The sequence below is a fragment of the Heterocephalus glaber genome, unplaced genomic scaffold, assembly GCF_053883595.1.
Source record: "Heterocephalus glaber isolate CG9 unplaced genomic scaffold, H.glaber_assembly_v1.0 deba00000621, whole genome shotgun sequence".
NCBI lineage: Eukaryota > Metazoa > Chordata > Mammalia > Rodentia > Bathyergidae > Heterocephalus > Heterocephalus glaber.
Window position 1 is genome coordinate 22650090 of NW_028258153.1, and position 16104 is coordinate 22666193.

General features: G+C 38.8%; 1 non-coding gene across 1 annotated transcript; it reads left to right on the forward strand.

Annotated features, from left to right (window-relative positions):
* Positions 1 to 15769: 15769 nt before the first annotated feature.
* Positions 15770 to 15872, forward strand: LOC147829391 (U6 spliceosomal RNA). Its single transcript, XR_015449245.1, has one exon. It is a non-coding gene; the product is annotated as a U6 spliceosomal RNA (small nuclear RNA).
* The last annotated feature ends 232 nt before the right edge of the window (positions 15873 to 16104 follow it).

Here is a 16104-nt window from a genome sequence, read left to right on the forward strand (position 1 = left end):
CAAAAATAAATAAATTCATTCATTCATTCATTAAAACATTTTTCAGTGAGGAAGAATATGAGGGTCTTGATTGTCTGGGTTTAGGAGTTAGCCAAAAGGGAAACAGATACTGAAAAGAAAAAGGAAAGAAATGCAGAGGAAATTGATTGCTCTATGAACTTTCCTGGGCTAGCCATATCTATAACTAAGGCATTACAGATCATACTTATTTTACTTTAAAAGAAATAAATGTATGTATTTCCCAAAAAGCAGTTAATCAAGTATATAGACTAAAAAAGGATCAGGTTTTGATCTAAACTGGCTCACAAAGTGTGTGCATTTGGGAAGTGATTGGGTGTGAAGTACTTTAGTGCTGTGCTGTTTGAGGTGGGGTCTGGTGGGAAGGGCAGCCACAGCCATGGGATCTGACCCTGCTGGGCTCTGCCCTCTGCTCTTCCTCCAGTTTTCCAGGAGATGAGCAAGTTTCCTCTGGTGAGGCTAACCAGGCAAGAACTGAAACTATTGAAACAGGAGCCCAAGTATACCTCTCCTCTGCTAATTTGTTGGTGTCAGGTATTTAGTCCCAGTATGGAGAAAATGACTAAAACACCATGTGTGGTGGCACATGCCTATAATCCTAGCATTCAGGGGCCAAGGCAGGAGGACTGCTGCAAATTCAAGGCCAGCCTGAGCTACATAGTGAGTTCAAGGCCAGTGTGAACTATGTAGCACATCCCTGTCCCCGCCCCCCTCAAAAATCTGTTACCCATTCATCAATTATTCAACTTTTATTAAGCATCTATTTCATTCCTATCTAAAAATAAAACACACACACACACAAAACACAAAGATCTCTGTTAGAATTTCATCCTAGCAAAGAGAAATAAACATTAAACAAAACAATAAACAAAAGACATGTTAACAGTAAACAATAAACAAAAGACATGAAAAGTATAGTTGTCTCTCAGTGGAGGATTGGTTCAGGGGCCCCCTCAGATATTAAATATCCACAGATGCTCAGCTCCCTAATGTGAAATAGTATATTACAGTCACTTGGCATATCACCTACTTGGCTCTTCCTGTATGCTTTTTTTTTTTGGTACCTGGAATTTAACTTGGGACCTTGCGTTTTCGAGGCAGGCACCGGAACCACTGAGCTAAATCCCCGGCCTCTTCCTGTATGCTTTAAGTCATCTCTAGATTACTTATAATATCTGCTACAATGTAAATGTTTTGTCAGTAGTTGTTATACTCTATCACTGTATTGGGGAGTAATGACAAAAAAATCTGTGCCTATTCATTATGGATACATTTCTTCTTCAGTGTCTTCAGTCTGCAGGTGGCTGAATCCACAGGTGTGGAATGCACAAATTCAGAGGGCTGACTATCTGGTGCTGTATTTAGAAGGCACCAAATACTATAAGAAAATGAAAGGAAAACTATCTTTAAAATGATTGAATTATTGGGATGAGACAGTCAGGTAAAAGTGTAAAGTACTCAGGGTAAGTCTATTTGCAAAAGTGAAACTTGAGCAAGAGACTAAAGAAACGGTCTTCTCTGGAGAACTAGAAGAACCACAGGGCCAGATTTGACAGCTTAGAGGACAGTGGCAAAATAGAGTTAGGTGGCAGACTGTGCTAGGCATTTTGGTCATTAACCGACAAGTGCCAAGGAGCCACTGAGGTATGATAACAAGAGGAGTAGCTGATCAAATCTGAAAATTGAGCAAATCATTCAACTCCTAGAGCAGTGGTGGCAAGCCTATGGCATGCATCCCACAGTGGGCTGCTTTTTACCATTGAAAGCTCTACAGTGTTCACTATCACTGTCCTAGATGGAGAACTTGGTTAGAAAAAGACATAAGAGGGGGCCAGGGATGCAGCTCAGCTGCACTGCACCTGCCTGGCAAGAGCAACATCCTGAATTCAATCCCCCGAATGGGGAGTTGGGGGGGACTACATAAGAGGAGCAAGAGATCAGTTAGGATGAGAGAAGGTCTTTACATCAAAAGAACAATCCAGGGCCCAGAATAACAACAACAAAAATCCCTTCACCATGGGAGCTATGAACCCAGAAGTTAATAATAGAACCTATAGCTGATAGTAGTAGTAAATTATTAATAGCTAGCAACACTTTCAGAGACTCTTCAGTTCCATATTAGCTCTTTGCATCAATGTCAAAAGCACCAAATCTCAAAATTACTAGGTACAAAATAGGAACTTTGGCACAAGGAATAAAATAGGATGAAAGAGGCCCACAGGGAGGCCGCTGTGTTTTCAGATACAGACTAGAGGAAGTTCTAACTCAGAGGTTAAATGCTAAGCTCCAGAACTACAATTATATAATCCCTTCCTGTCTATGGTCATGCTCAGTCTTTCTTTTTGTTTGCTATACTTAATGATTGCATTCTTCATGGGGAGTTGATACCTGTACATAGCATATCCTAATTCTTTTTACTTCCCCTCCCCTCCTGCCTTCCTCCATCTCTAGATCCTCTTCCCATTTTCTAGAGATCTATCTCCCTGTTTCCTATTATTTATCTTTTATTTTGCTCTGAAATTATTTATACTTTGGGTTTCTCATCTAAGAAAAACCATGCAATATTTAATCTTCAGTGTCTGATTTATTTCACTTAACATTGTAGTCTCAAGATGCCTACATTTTCCAACAAATGTCTCAAATTTATCTTTCTTTATGGCTGAGTAGTACTCCACTGTGTATGGATGTTCTGTGAGAAGGTGGGACTAGGCCTATACAGGGCCCCAGGTAAAGTGTGGGGAGAAGGATGTAGATACATATGGCTCTACAAATATATGACTTGCTCCCTGATATTTCCACTTTCTTTGTAGTTAGTTCTAGCCAATAAGCTATCATAGATATAATGTGTATCATTTCCAGACCAGAGCACAGAAGAGCCAGTTATGACACACAGGCTGACCTTTTCTTTCACAGCAACTAAAAGGGCCAAATACTCCAGATAGTAGTGCTACAAGACTGTGCAGCCTTTATTAGTTTGGGTTTCTGATAACTGAACAGAACCACTCATTGTTTTTGTTTGTTTGGTTGGTTGGTTGTTGGTTTTTGGTTTTTTGAGACAAGGTCTGCTATGTAGTTCAGGCTGGCCTTGAACCCACTATGTACCCCACACTGGCCTTGAACTTGTAGCAATCCTCCTGCCTCAGCCTCTTAAGTGCTGGGATTACAGGTATGTGCCACCATACCCAGCTAGACTCCCTTATTGATCCAGACTGGATGTGTATCTCAAGTGAAAGATAAAGTATTATATTAAGCTATAAAAGGACAGGATTGCTATTGAGCATAATGTAGTCTTTTTAGACTGTATAGTATGTGTTGTCTTTAACAGATAAAGAATCAGTGTAATAGCCGGGGATTTAGCTCAGTGGTTTCGCTGCCTGCTGCGCAAGTGCAAGGACCTGAGTTCGATCCCCGGTACCAAAAAGAATCAGTGTAAGACTATCATTATGTCAGTACAATTTTACAAAACAGGGTCATAACTCACAAATGAGAATTATGAAGGGAAATAGGTAAGGTTTTTTTTGTTTGTTTTTGTTTTTGGTACTGGGGATCGAATGCAGGACCTTATGCTTGTGAGGCAGGCAGCGGAACCACTGAGCTAAATCCCTGGCCCCTGGTAAGTATTTTTAAAAGTTGCATTTCTATGAAACAAACTGGACTACTGGATAGACCATTATATAGGGCTAGAGGTGTAGCTCAGTGGTAGAGAAGGTACTTAGCATGCCCTAGGCCCTGGTGCAATTCTTCACACCCTAATAAGAAAAAAAACCAACCAGACTCTGAAAATGAGAAAAGATGGGTTCCGTGAAGTTTAACATAAGGATTGGGACACCTGACCCCATGCATGGGCACCGAAGCTGTGTTAAACACAAGACAAATGACAAAGACGAACCACTGAAGAAAAGTGATCAGAAACTATAGTAGTTATGAGTCAATGCAGAAAAAAGAAGAATTTCAATTTGAAATTTTTCAGCTTTAGGATTTTTTTTTTTCATATTAAGAGAACTATCAAGTTAATGAATCCAAGGAGTATATCTTTTTTTTTAAACCAAAGCTCAGGCTGGGGATTTAGCTCAGTGGTTCCGTCGCCTGCCTTGAAAGCGCAAGGACCGGAGTTCAATCCCCATACCAAAAAAATAAAAAATAAAAAACCAAAGCTGAAAGCCAGAATTCAACATCCATAGAGTACCTCCTTGTCACTAAATCATCTATATCTTTCTCATTTGTGATGAAGAGAAGAAATTAGGTGTGGGGAGGAAATACTAGATGTGAGGGGGGGTCAGAAAACTCTTTGAGTGAACAACTTCACTTCTCTATAGCTCACTTCCTCATTTGTAAAAGAAATTTGGACTAGTTATCTCTTTCCTACCAGCTTTAAAACTCAATTTATTTGCATCACTGTCATTCTTACATTAAGAAAATTATATATAATGACGGGTTTCACTTTTACTCTAAAGGACAGAAGTTGAAAATAGAAATATTAGCTGGGGAGCCAGGGATTTAGCTCAGTGGTTTCACCGCCTGCTGCACAGGAGCAAGGACCTGAGTTCAATCCCCGGTACCAAAAACAACAACAACAACAAAAAAGAAATATTAGCTGGGTCCTGTGATACATACCTGTAATCCCAGCACTGAGGGAGGCTGAGGCAGGAGGACTGTAAGTTCAGGTCCCACCTGGGCAATTTAGCAAGATCCTATCTCAAAATAAAAACTAAAGGAGTTAGGGGTATAGCTCAGTGGTAGAGCACACCTGGTTTGATCTAAAAGAGAGAGAGAGATTTGAAAAAAGCTTCTTTATAGTATATTGCCTTATATTAGTATAAATGTAATGATTCTTTGTTTAAAATTTCTTAAAATAATTGGAGCATTTGTATAATTTTGAGTTCTGACTTAAACAATCTTATAGAAAAGAAATAACTATTTCTGATGCTGGGCATAGTGGTGCATACCTGTAATCCCAGTATTCAGGAGGCTGAGGCAGGAGGATCACAGTGAGGTGGGGTTTTTTTCATTATTCTTTTTTGTTGTTTTTTTGTCTTTTGTGTTTTTTTGAGACAGAGTCTCACTATGAGGTTCAGGCTAGACTTGAACTCAGTATGTAGTCCAGGCTGACTGCAAACTCAAGGTGATCCTTACTAAGTCACTAAGTTGCCCAGGCTGGGTTTGAACTTGGAATCCTCCTGCCTCAGCCTTCCAGAGTGCTGGTTTGCAAGTATGTACCATCACACTCAGCTGGTATTATTCTTTTGAATGTGGCATGATTTCTACTTTTCACAGTCAAGAATGCAGTAGATATTTTTCCACTTAATGGGGATCCTGATATGTGATCAGAATATATAATTTGTTCTTTATAACCCTCTCCATATCTGAATCACACCTAACAAAAGTTGTCACTCAACCAACAAGCATAACTTTGTACAAATACTACATCAGTATTATCCTTTGATAGCTCTGTATTTCAGTATCATGAGCATAAGACAGTCATCTAGTATTGTCAAAGAAGTGATAAAAGTGTAAAGTATTTTTCTGTAATTTCTTCCTATACAATTATTTAACATGTGAAAATCTTATTTCCTCAGAAGGATTTATAATATCAGAGCACAGTGACCACACCATACATTGGATCCGTCCACATTCTGAGAATGTGCAGCAAGCAATCACTGCACGCAACCCAACCGAGGACATAATGCAAACAAGTATTTGATCCTGTGTAAGTTTACTTGGATCTTGAGGATTCAAAAACTCATCGTTAATATTTTATTTATTCCACATTCTATAGATATTTGATACTTTTTCAGTACTTTATTTCCAGTTATTAAGCATGTCTACATTTTGGGTTTGTTTTTTTACTGAGCGGCTTAGGCTGTTGCATAAGCATTTGAAACGCACTGAAGTTAAAAAACAAGACCTTCTAATGGCCTTGGATTCTAGTTTTTTGGGGTTTTTTTTGCTTTTGATAAATATTTATCTGGCCCTTAATAATGACCTCCAAATAACTGCTCTGAACTATCTGCTTGCAGAAATTATACAGATAATTTCAAGAGCAATATTTATATAATAAGGAAGCTACTGTAATACCCTCACAACCTTCACCCAGTGTAAGATAAGTACATATTCATTATTTTTAGAAGCTCCTAAAACACAGAAATACTGTATCAAAACTTACTTTCTTCTTTCTTAATCTAGAATTTTCCTAGTTGAAATTAATTAGTAGAGCTGAATCTGAGCTTTTATGTTCCAAACACAAAATTAAGCATGCTTGAAAATTTCAACTTCTTCTACTTAATGTATTCCTATTCCCTTGAAATGAAAGACTAAGTTTTATCTGTTCATTTGTTTTGTTTTTGTTTTTTCTGATATGGAGGATGAGCCCAAGACAAAGGACTGGTTACTAAAATCCCTTTTGTGATATGAAATCAAATCATATAGGAAATTTAGAAAAATTCTTCCTTTTTCCGGTACTGGGGATTGAACTCAGTTCCTTGCACTTGTGAGGCTGGCATGGCACCACTAAGCTAAATCCCCGGTCCTAGAAAAACTTTTGTTGTGAGTTTATCTCAAATTTTTCCAAATAGCACGATGACCACCCACTTTTTTTTAGGAAGGGAAATACAAGTTTCAATTGTAAAAGTAACTTTTTTTTTTTCCCCCCGAACTTGCATTTGTAAGGCAGGCATGGTGCCATTATGCTAAATCCCTGGCCTTTAAAAGTAACTTTTTAAATTTTATTTGTTTAGTTTTATTTTTTGGTACCAGGGATCGAACTCAGGTTCTTGGGAGGCAAGTGGCAGAACCACTGAGCTAAATTCCTGGCCTTGTAATTTTTTTTAAAGTAACAATTTTTTAAAAGGTTGACAGCCAAGCAAGGTGTTGCATGTCTGTAATTCTAGCATTCTGGGAGGCTAAGGCAAGAGGACTGACAAATTTAAGCCCAACCTAGACAACTTAGTGAGACTCTGTCACAGAATAAAAAAGGGCTGGGGATGTAGCTCAGTGCAAAGGCCCTGGGCTCATGAGCTTTCTTCTTTTTTTTTTTTTGGTACCGAGGATTGAACTCGGGTCCTTGCACTTGTGCAGCAGGTGGTGAAATCACTGAGCTAAATCCCTGGCCTTCATGAGCTTTCTTTTAAACCTCCTGAGCCATGTTTCCATTTCTTCCATCATGAGACCTACAGAATCTCTGGCATCTTTGATAGCTTTTCCTTAAGAATCATCATTGTCTGTTACTGCAATGCAGTTTTGTTTTCTTTTGTTTTTGAGACAGAGTCTTGCTTTGTAGTGCAGGCTTCCCTTAAGCTCACTATGTTGCCCAGGCTGGCCTCAAACTCATGGCAATCCTCCTGCCTCAACCTCCTGAATGCTATTATCTGTTACTGCCTAATTCATTCCTGTTGGAGGTATTGTTTTCCAATATATAGCTTTCATAGTAATAATTTTTCAGAGTGTATGTGCTATCAAAAAATATTCTAGGGCCGGGGATTTAGCTCAGTAGTTCCGCCACCTGCCTTGCAAGTGCAAGGTCCCAAGTTCAATCCCCAGTACCCCACAAAAATATATATATATTCTATATATATTTATACTTTCTAAAACACACAATTTTTTAAAAATGGAACTGCCAGACTTGTGAGAGTTTCTCCACTCTTTCAAATAATACAGAATTATCTTTCCGTATACAAAAATAAATTACCTTTAGGAAAATGCACCAAAACCAAACTATTAGGAGAATGGCTTTACAACTAAGGATTACTTGTATGCATTCTATTTGTCAAGTTTTTATGTAAAACATCTGTAAGAAATCTTTTTGGGTTTTTTGGGGGGGTTTTTTGGTACTAAAGATTGAACTCAGGTCCTTGCACTTGCAAGGCAGGCAGGAGAACCACTGAGCTAAATCCCCGGCCCAATCTGTAAGAAATCTTACTTGCCATTACCTTGTCTTCTTGAATCTCCCTACAAGGATTTTTTTTTCTCTCCTATCCACAAAACCTTAGTAATAAAAAACTATAGAAGCAGAAGAAAATCTACTGAAACAATTGAGCCAAGTAACAATTTTCTAGTTAAAGGGTAATAATATTACATTTTTAAGTTTCTATTACCTTACTATTATGGCTTGTATAGAGATGTCTCTTAAGCACTCATAGGTGGGACTTTTGGGAGGGGACTGGATCATGGATGTGTGAATATAGATTAAGTGTGTGTGTTAACTAAATTAGTCCACTGTTTGATTTAGCATAGTTCTATATGTGGATAATGGAAAGGCCTGGGTGTGCTGGCACCATTCAATAGGCTTGTAGCATAGATGGAATAAAAGGGAAAGGAAGGCTTGCTGCTGCTGCCTTCTCCCTGCCCTGCCATGGACTGTTTCTCCTCTGAAATTCTCCCATCACGCCACCCTGCCTTGGAGTCCGTTGACTATGGAATGAAGCCTCTATAAACTGTGAACTAAAATAAACATTTCCTCCTTTAAATTTGGGTGTTGGGTATTTTGTTCTAGCAACAGGAAAGTAACTAAGACACTTACCTCTCTCAGTATAACTAAGGGCAATTATATAGGATGCTTCCTAACTCCTTAGCTTTATAAATAAAAATCTTCACAATTTTTCCAACCTTATCCTTCTCTTTTATCTTTCAGAGTACAGATAACTGAATCTCTCATAGTTCTCTCAACATACCAAGTCCTTTCTTAAATTTTAACTTCTTGTATTTTATTTTTTTTCAAACAGAGTCTCCCTTTATTTCCCTGGATAGTCTTGAACTTTTGAGTTCAAGGGATCCTCTTGCCTTCTCCTCTCCAAGCGACATGCCTAGCTTAAATTTTAACTTCTTTCTAACTGAAGAAGAGGAGGTAGCTCTATCATTTTCTACAGACTATTCCCTCCGCCTTTAAGACCTTTCCTTTTCTCTTTCCCTTTTCCAGGCAATCTACTCTTTTCAAGATCCGGGGTAATTGTCACCTCCCAGGTTAGGCATTCTCCAATTCTCTAGTCAGCATTACTTGTCTTTTCATCTGTGTTGCCAAAAAAATTTTATTTTGTTTTGTTTTTGTTTTTGTTTTTTTGAGACAGGGTCTCACTATGTAGTTCAGACTGGCCTTGACTCACTATGTAGCCCAGGATGGCTTCAAACACACAGCGATTCTCCTGCCTCTAACTCCTGAGTGCCACCATGCCCAGCTGTGTTTTTTTGGTTTTTTGAGATAAGGTCTTGCTGTGCAGTTCAGGCTGGCCTTGAACTCACAGCTATTCTGCTTCAGCCTGCCAGTGCTGGGATTATAGGCATTACCAAAGAAATTTGTTCACATTCTGATGTAGTGTAACATTTCTCTTCTATTTTTATTGTTTCTGGTTTTGATTTGGAGAGAAAGATTATAGGTGATTTTTTTCCCCAGTACTAGGGACTGAATGTAGAAGGGCATTATGAATGCTTGACAACTGGTCTACCCCTGAAACACCCCAGTTTTTTTTTTTTTCCAGACAGAGCCAGCCTTGAACTTGGTATATAGCCCAGGCTGGCCTTGAACTTGTGGTCCTCCTGCCTCACCCTCACCATACCTAACCTTTTTTAATTAGAAAAAAAAATATTATTTCTAATTCAGGAAAAATAAAGAAAATTAAAAACAAGTGGTTTTTTGTATCTAAAACAAAATTTATTTTCAAAAAAGCAAACTCTCTGCTTATTATTAAAAATCAAATTACCTCACAGATGACTTTATTATCAGTACTATATCCTACTATTTATTGAAGCCTTCTGGGTATGTTAATATTCTATTTAGCATTCTAGTTTTCAACTTTATCCTTAAAGAAATCATTACTTGGGCTGGGGATTTAGCTCAGTGGCGCTGCACCTGCCTCAAAAGTGTAAGGTCCTGAGTTTGACCCCTGGTACCGGAAAATAAAAAAAATCATTATTTTATCATACTATATGATAACTAGTAAGCTTCCTCAAATTCTTGGTAGAATAGCAAGGGTACAAATAAGCTGTTACAGGTACAAAAATTCTGGTTGTTTCTGATGGGCTAGAAACTAAATCCACATATTTAGCTGGAAGGAGAATGCTTCTTTACAGTAAGACCTTATGAAGACAGCGAAAAATAATTAACCAAGTGGCTAAAATGAAAATAGCCCTTGTGTGCAGTCAATACAAACATTTCTATATACAACAAACCATAAATTACAGGTGGAAGGTTCTGATATTTATTTCAATTTCCTCTTCATTATAGAATGGCTCATGTGCCTTGCTCTTGGACACGCAGGTCTGGCTAAGATGCAAGGGAGATTCTGACAGTGTTTTTATTACCTGCAAAAACAAAGGGTCTGTAACTCAGGGGTAGCATGCTTGCACAGCATTGTGAGGCCCTGGGCCTCATCCCTAGCACCACAGCGAGGAAACGTGATACTTTCTAAATCTATGATTTCTGAATAATCACACCCATAAAGAGCCTGTTGAGTGTACTCTGAGGTGGCCTGGCCAGGGCTCTGCAGGTCTCAGTTTTACTTGGTTCTCGAGAGGCCTCCTTCTGTTGGCTTCACCCTGCAAACACTGCTCTTCTAATGCCAGTGTCTCTTTCAGCTGTCTTCACGATTTTTATACTATTCTAACTGATGAGAGATATAATTTTTTTTCTTACTTTTTTGAGACAGAGTCTCGCCATGTAATTCATACTGGCTTTGAACTCACTATGTAGCCCAGGCTGGCTTCAAGCTCGCAGTGATCCTCCTGCCTCAGCCTTCTAGAGCTGGGATTACAGGCCTGTGCCACCACACCCATAGAGAGATATAATTTTTATACTTTGACTTTTCCCACTTTACACAAAAAAACTTCATTGTTCTTATTGCACCATTAGTTAAAACCTCCTGTCTGCATCTCCACAGGGGTTTTACTGTGCAGCCATTTTCATCTCTTACTGCAAGATCTACAGTAGCATTCACATCATTGTGTTGCAGATTTTCTCCTTAGGAAGAAATTGTGAATTCCTTATGGTCTGGGACTTTAGTGCTAAGATTTAGCATAAATCTGACACATATTGGGTTCTCAGCAAATACAATATTTATTGGAATGGGTAAACAAATGGATTAATATAAAGCATACCTTCTAGAGAAGAGAAAAGCATCAGAAGAAATTCTCCAATGAATTGAAGATATGAACAGGGTTTTCTGGGGGCTTTTTTGAGATAGAGTCTTATTATTTAGTTTAGGTTGGGCTTGAAGAAGATATACAAATAGCCAAAAAGCCATTGGGGAAATTAAAACTACAGTGAGATACCATTTCACACACTAAGATGACTAGAATAAAAAAGACAAATAAATGAAGAGAACCATGTGGATAAATTGGAACCGTGATGCATTGCTGGTGCAAATGTAAAATGGTGTGCAGCTTCTTTGGAAAGCAGCTTGATTGTATTTCAAAAGTTAAACATAGAGTTACTAAATGATTCACCAATTCCAATCCTACATATATAACCAAAAGTAATGAAAACAGATACCTAAGGCTGAAGATGGAACATGTGTGCACCTCTGGTTTTGATTCCTAGCACCACAAAACAAAACAAAATAATATCTAAATAAAAACATTTACAAAAATATTCATACTAGTACTATCCATAGTAACCATTAAGTAGAATCAACCCAAATATCTAGCAAATGATAAATGGATAAACAAAAAAATGGTATACCCATGCAATTAAATATTATTTAGCCATAAAAAGGAACAAAGTGCTACATGTTAAAACTTGGGTGAATCTTAAAAACATTCTAAGTGGGGCCAGAGATTTAGCTCAGTGGTGCTGCTGCCTGCCTTGCAAGCGCAAGGTCCTGAGTTTGATCCCTGGTACCAAAAAACCCTCCGGGGGTGGGGGTGGGGGCATGCTAAGTGAAAGAAGCCAGTTACAAAAGCCCACAGATACCAGAGGCTCCTTGACTTACCATAGGGCTATAGTTCAATAAATCCATAAATTAAAAATGGATTTAATACATCTAACCAACCGAATATCATACCTCAGCCCAGCCTGCCTTACACATTCTCAGAACACTTACACCAGCCAACAGCTGGGCAAAACCATCTAATACAATACCTGTTTTATAGTGAAGTGGTGAATAGCTCATTCATTTATTGAACTCTGTGGTGAAAGTGAAAATCAGAATGGTTATGTGGGAATGTTCTGATCACAATTAAAAATTGAAAAATTGTAAGTCACATCTTCATAATTTGGAGACTATCTGTATGTGATTCTATTTATATGAAGTGAGCAGAATTAGGCAAATCTAGAGACTAAAATTTGTTGGGGCTCAGAAAATGATACCCTAAAATATACTACTTTGGCCTTTTTTTTTCCACTTTGGACTTTTAATTGGACACATGGGGTGCAAACACAGGGCAGGACTCTCTCTGAAGTCCCATGTCTGTGTAAAGGTTAGATCTTCTGGAACATGGTCAGTTGTGAATCCCTTTTCTATCTTTTTTTTTTCCTTCGGTACCAGGGATTGAAATTTGGACCTTGCGCTTGTGCTGCAGGCGCCAGAACCATTGAGCTAAATCCCCAGCCCGAATCCCTTTTCTAGATGTCTTACCCATCAGAAGAGGGGAATGCATGTCACAGGAAGGTAGACCAGAGTTGACACTACATTCAGTCAAAATGTTGTCTGTTCTCAGGCCCATTCATCTTCCCTAAAATGTATTTGCTTTTCCTATGAAATAACCCACCTCCTCCATGTCCCCCTCCCTGTAAAGAGGGTATATAAACTACACCTCATTGGGTTATTGGATACTCACTTTTCTGTGGTGCCCTTACACATGTAATGAATGTGTATGCCTTTTCTCCTGTGTGTCTATTGTCACTTTATTTCAGTAGACTCATTCACTGAAACTCAGTGAAGGAGAAGATTCTTTCTCATCTACACATTAGAAATTGCCTATAGGGGCCAGGGATTTAGCTCAGTGGTGCCGCTGCCTGTCTCACAAGGGCAAGGTCCAGAGTTTGATCCCAGGTACCAAAAAATAAAAGAAAGGTGCTTAGAGTTGAAGGGCATGGAGCAGAGTTGGGAGTAAATAGAGATTCACTGCTACTGGGTAAATCGTTTCTTTTGGGGCATGATAAAAATGTTCTAAAACTGACTGTGCTAATGATAGCAAAACTGTGAATACACTAAAAACTATTGAATTGTCCACCTTTAATGGGTGAATTGTGTTCTGCGAGAGTTATATCTCAATAAAGCTGTTTTAAAAGTAAGTGGGGGGCTGGGGATTTAGCTTAGTGGTTCCTCGGCCTGCCTCGCAAGCTCAAGGTCCTGAGTTAGATCCCCAGTACCAAAAAACAAAAAAGTAAGTGGAAGCATTTGTATCAGTAATTACTAAATTGCTAAGAACCATACTTGAGAATGGGAGAGATTCTTTAAAATTCTGAGTCCTATATTAACTTTACAAACAGGAGAAAATTAAGATGATAAAATTAGATCATTACTTTCCCATGGCCATTTACCTGATAGCATTGTCATATTTATTAACAATTTAGTTCCTGTAAACAATGCCTTAGATTTTAAAATATTTTAAAATATATGAAGGGGAGCCAGGAGTGGTGATGTACGTCTATAATCCCAGTACTCGGGAAGCTGAGGCAGGAGAATTAGAGGCCAGCTTGGGGTACATAGTGAGTTCAAGGCCAGCCTGAACTATATAGGGAGATCCTGTTTCAAAGAACAAAAGCCATGGGCCAGGGATTTAGCTCAGTGGTTCCGCCACCTGCCTTGCAAGCTCAAGGATCTGAGTTCGATCTCTGGTACCAAAAAAAAAAACAAAAAAAACACCAAAAAGATATATGAAAGGAAAAATAAATAAACAAAAGCCTTAATTTGTAAAGTTAAGGTATTAAAGTAGATACTGGAATTTGTGGGGTTTAGGTTTTGTTTTTTTGAGGGGTTTTTTTTTGAGACAGGGTCTCATTATGTAGTTCAGGCTGGCCTTATACTCACTATGTAGTCCGGGCTAGCCTCAAACTCATGGCAATCCTCCTGCCTCAGCCTCTCAGTCCTGGAATTACAGGTGTGTGCCACCACACCTGGTTTAAAACTCTTTTAGTGGGCCACAGAAAAGCTCAGTGGTTCTGCCACCTGCCTCGAAAGCACAAGGTCCCAAGTTCGATCCCTGGTACCAAAAAGAAAAAAGAAATAAAGCTCTTTTAGTGCTGTACTAAGGAAAAGACAAATATATAATAAGGCAAGAATTTCTTTTTTCTTTTTTTTTTTTTTAGTACTGGGGATCAAACTCAGGACTTTGTGCTTGCAAGGCAGGCTCGGTGCCACTGAGCTAAATTCACAGCCCTAGAATTTCTTATACTAACAGTGTACCTACACTCCTGCTCAGACATAATCTTTTTGTTAACAGGCTTTTTTTAACTTTTCTCAAAGAACAGTAATGTCATGTTTAATCCATGCAATGATTAGCAACCAAGAGGATGAAACTGATACACCTGGTCTCTGACATGCAGCATTTCAGTGCTAGGGATAGAGAAAGAAAAATCCAGGAAAACAGCAAGGGAGCTGAGTCCCTGGACTCTCAGGAGGTACTTAGAAATCAGCTGAAGTTTGCAGGCATTTATGCAAATAAAGTTACCGGAGGAATAGCAAGGTCCCTGGCTTAAAGAACAGTTCAAGGAGCACGTAGTTTTAGGGCTCATTTTAACAATCAAGAAAAGGAAATGTATTTACCTTTCACCTGTTCTGAGCACTCTCGCATCTGTGTTTGCACGCAGCTCAAGTGGGCCAGAGCAGGTTACTGTCTCATTATTGCTATCACAAGAAATGACCTGTGCAAAGTGTTTTAGTCCTAGTCAGAAAGGGACGTTTTGACCCCACCATTTCAACCCCACCGAATGTTTTGGCTGGGTCAGAGAGACAAATCAAAATTCATAGAAATCATGGCTACAAAACACAGCTCATTAAGGAAATACTTAAAATGGAAAGTTTGATAGGGTAAAGATAAAAGTGTGACGGCTGAAATGAAACTCATTTTAAAATGCACATGGGGGCCAGGGATTTAGCTCAGTGGTTCCGGCGCCTGCCTTGCAAGCACAAGGTCCCGAATTCGATCCCAGTACCAAAAAAATAAATTTTTAAAAAATTAAAATGCACATGGAAAAAGTTTATTCTAAGCATACACATTTCAATAACAAAAACAAATGGGGCGAGAATTTAGCTCAGTGGTGCCGCTGCCTGCCTCCCAAGCTCAAGGTCCTGAGTTTGATCCCCGATACCACAAAAAAAACAACAATGCAAAACAAACAAACAAAAAACAAATGTAGAAAAACAGAAGTAGTGGGCCGGGGATTTAGCTCAGTGGTTCCGCTGCCTGCCTTGCAACCTCAAGGACCTGAGTTCGATCCTCAGTACCAAAACAAACAAAAAAAAACCCAGAAGTAGTTTTAGTGTATTGTATTGAAATTTTATCAAGAATTAATTTGATGATGAAATAGCATACAAGGGTATATTCTTAAATATAAAGCTCACAGTGACAGAAGGCGAGGAGCACAGCTCAGAGGGAGCAGCATGCTTGTTGAGCATGCAAGGCTCCAGTTCCAGCCCCACACCTTAGGGGAAGGGCAGGGTAAAATCACACACCTGATTCAACAGGAAGATTAAAAATCAAGGAGGTGGGCCGGGGATTTAGCTCAGTGGTTTCACCACCTGCTGAGCAAGCACAAGGACCCGAGTTTGATCCCCAGTACCAAAAAAAAAAAAAAAAAAAAAAAAAAATCAAAGAGGTGATCTTGCTTTAGCAGCAAATATACTAAAATTGGAAAGATACAGAGAAAATTACTCTGGGCTTTGCACAAGAATGATACGCACATTTATGAGCAATTCTGTGTTTTTCTTTTAGTACAGCTGCTATGGAAATCAGGATAGAGGTTCTTTGAAACATTAAAAATAAATATACCTTTTAATCCACCTATACTACTACTCAGTATATTTCTAAAAGAATTAAAATCAGCTTACTGTAAAGAAACCTACATACCCGTGTTTATTGAGGCCCAATTCACAATTAGCTAATGTATGGAACCAGCCTAGATGCCTAACAACAGATGAACAGATAAATGAAATGCAG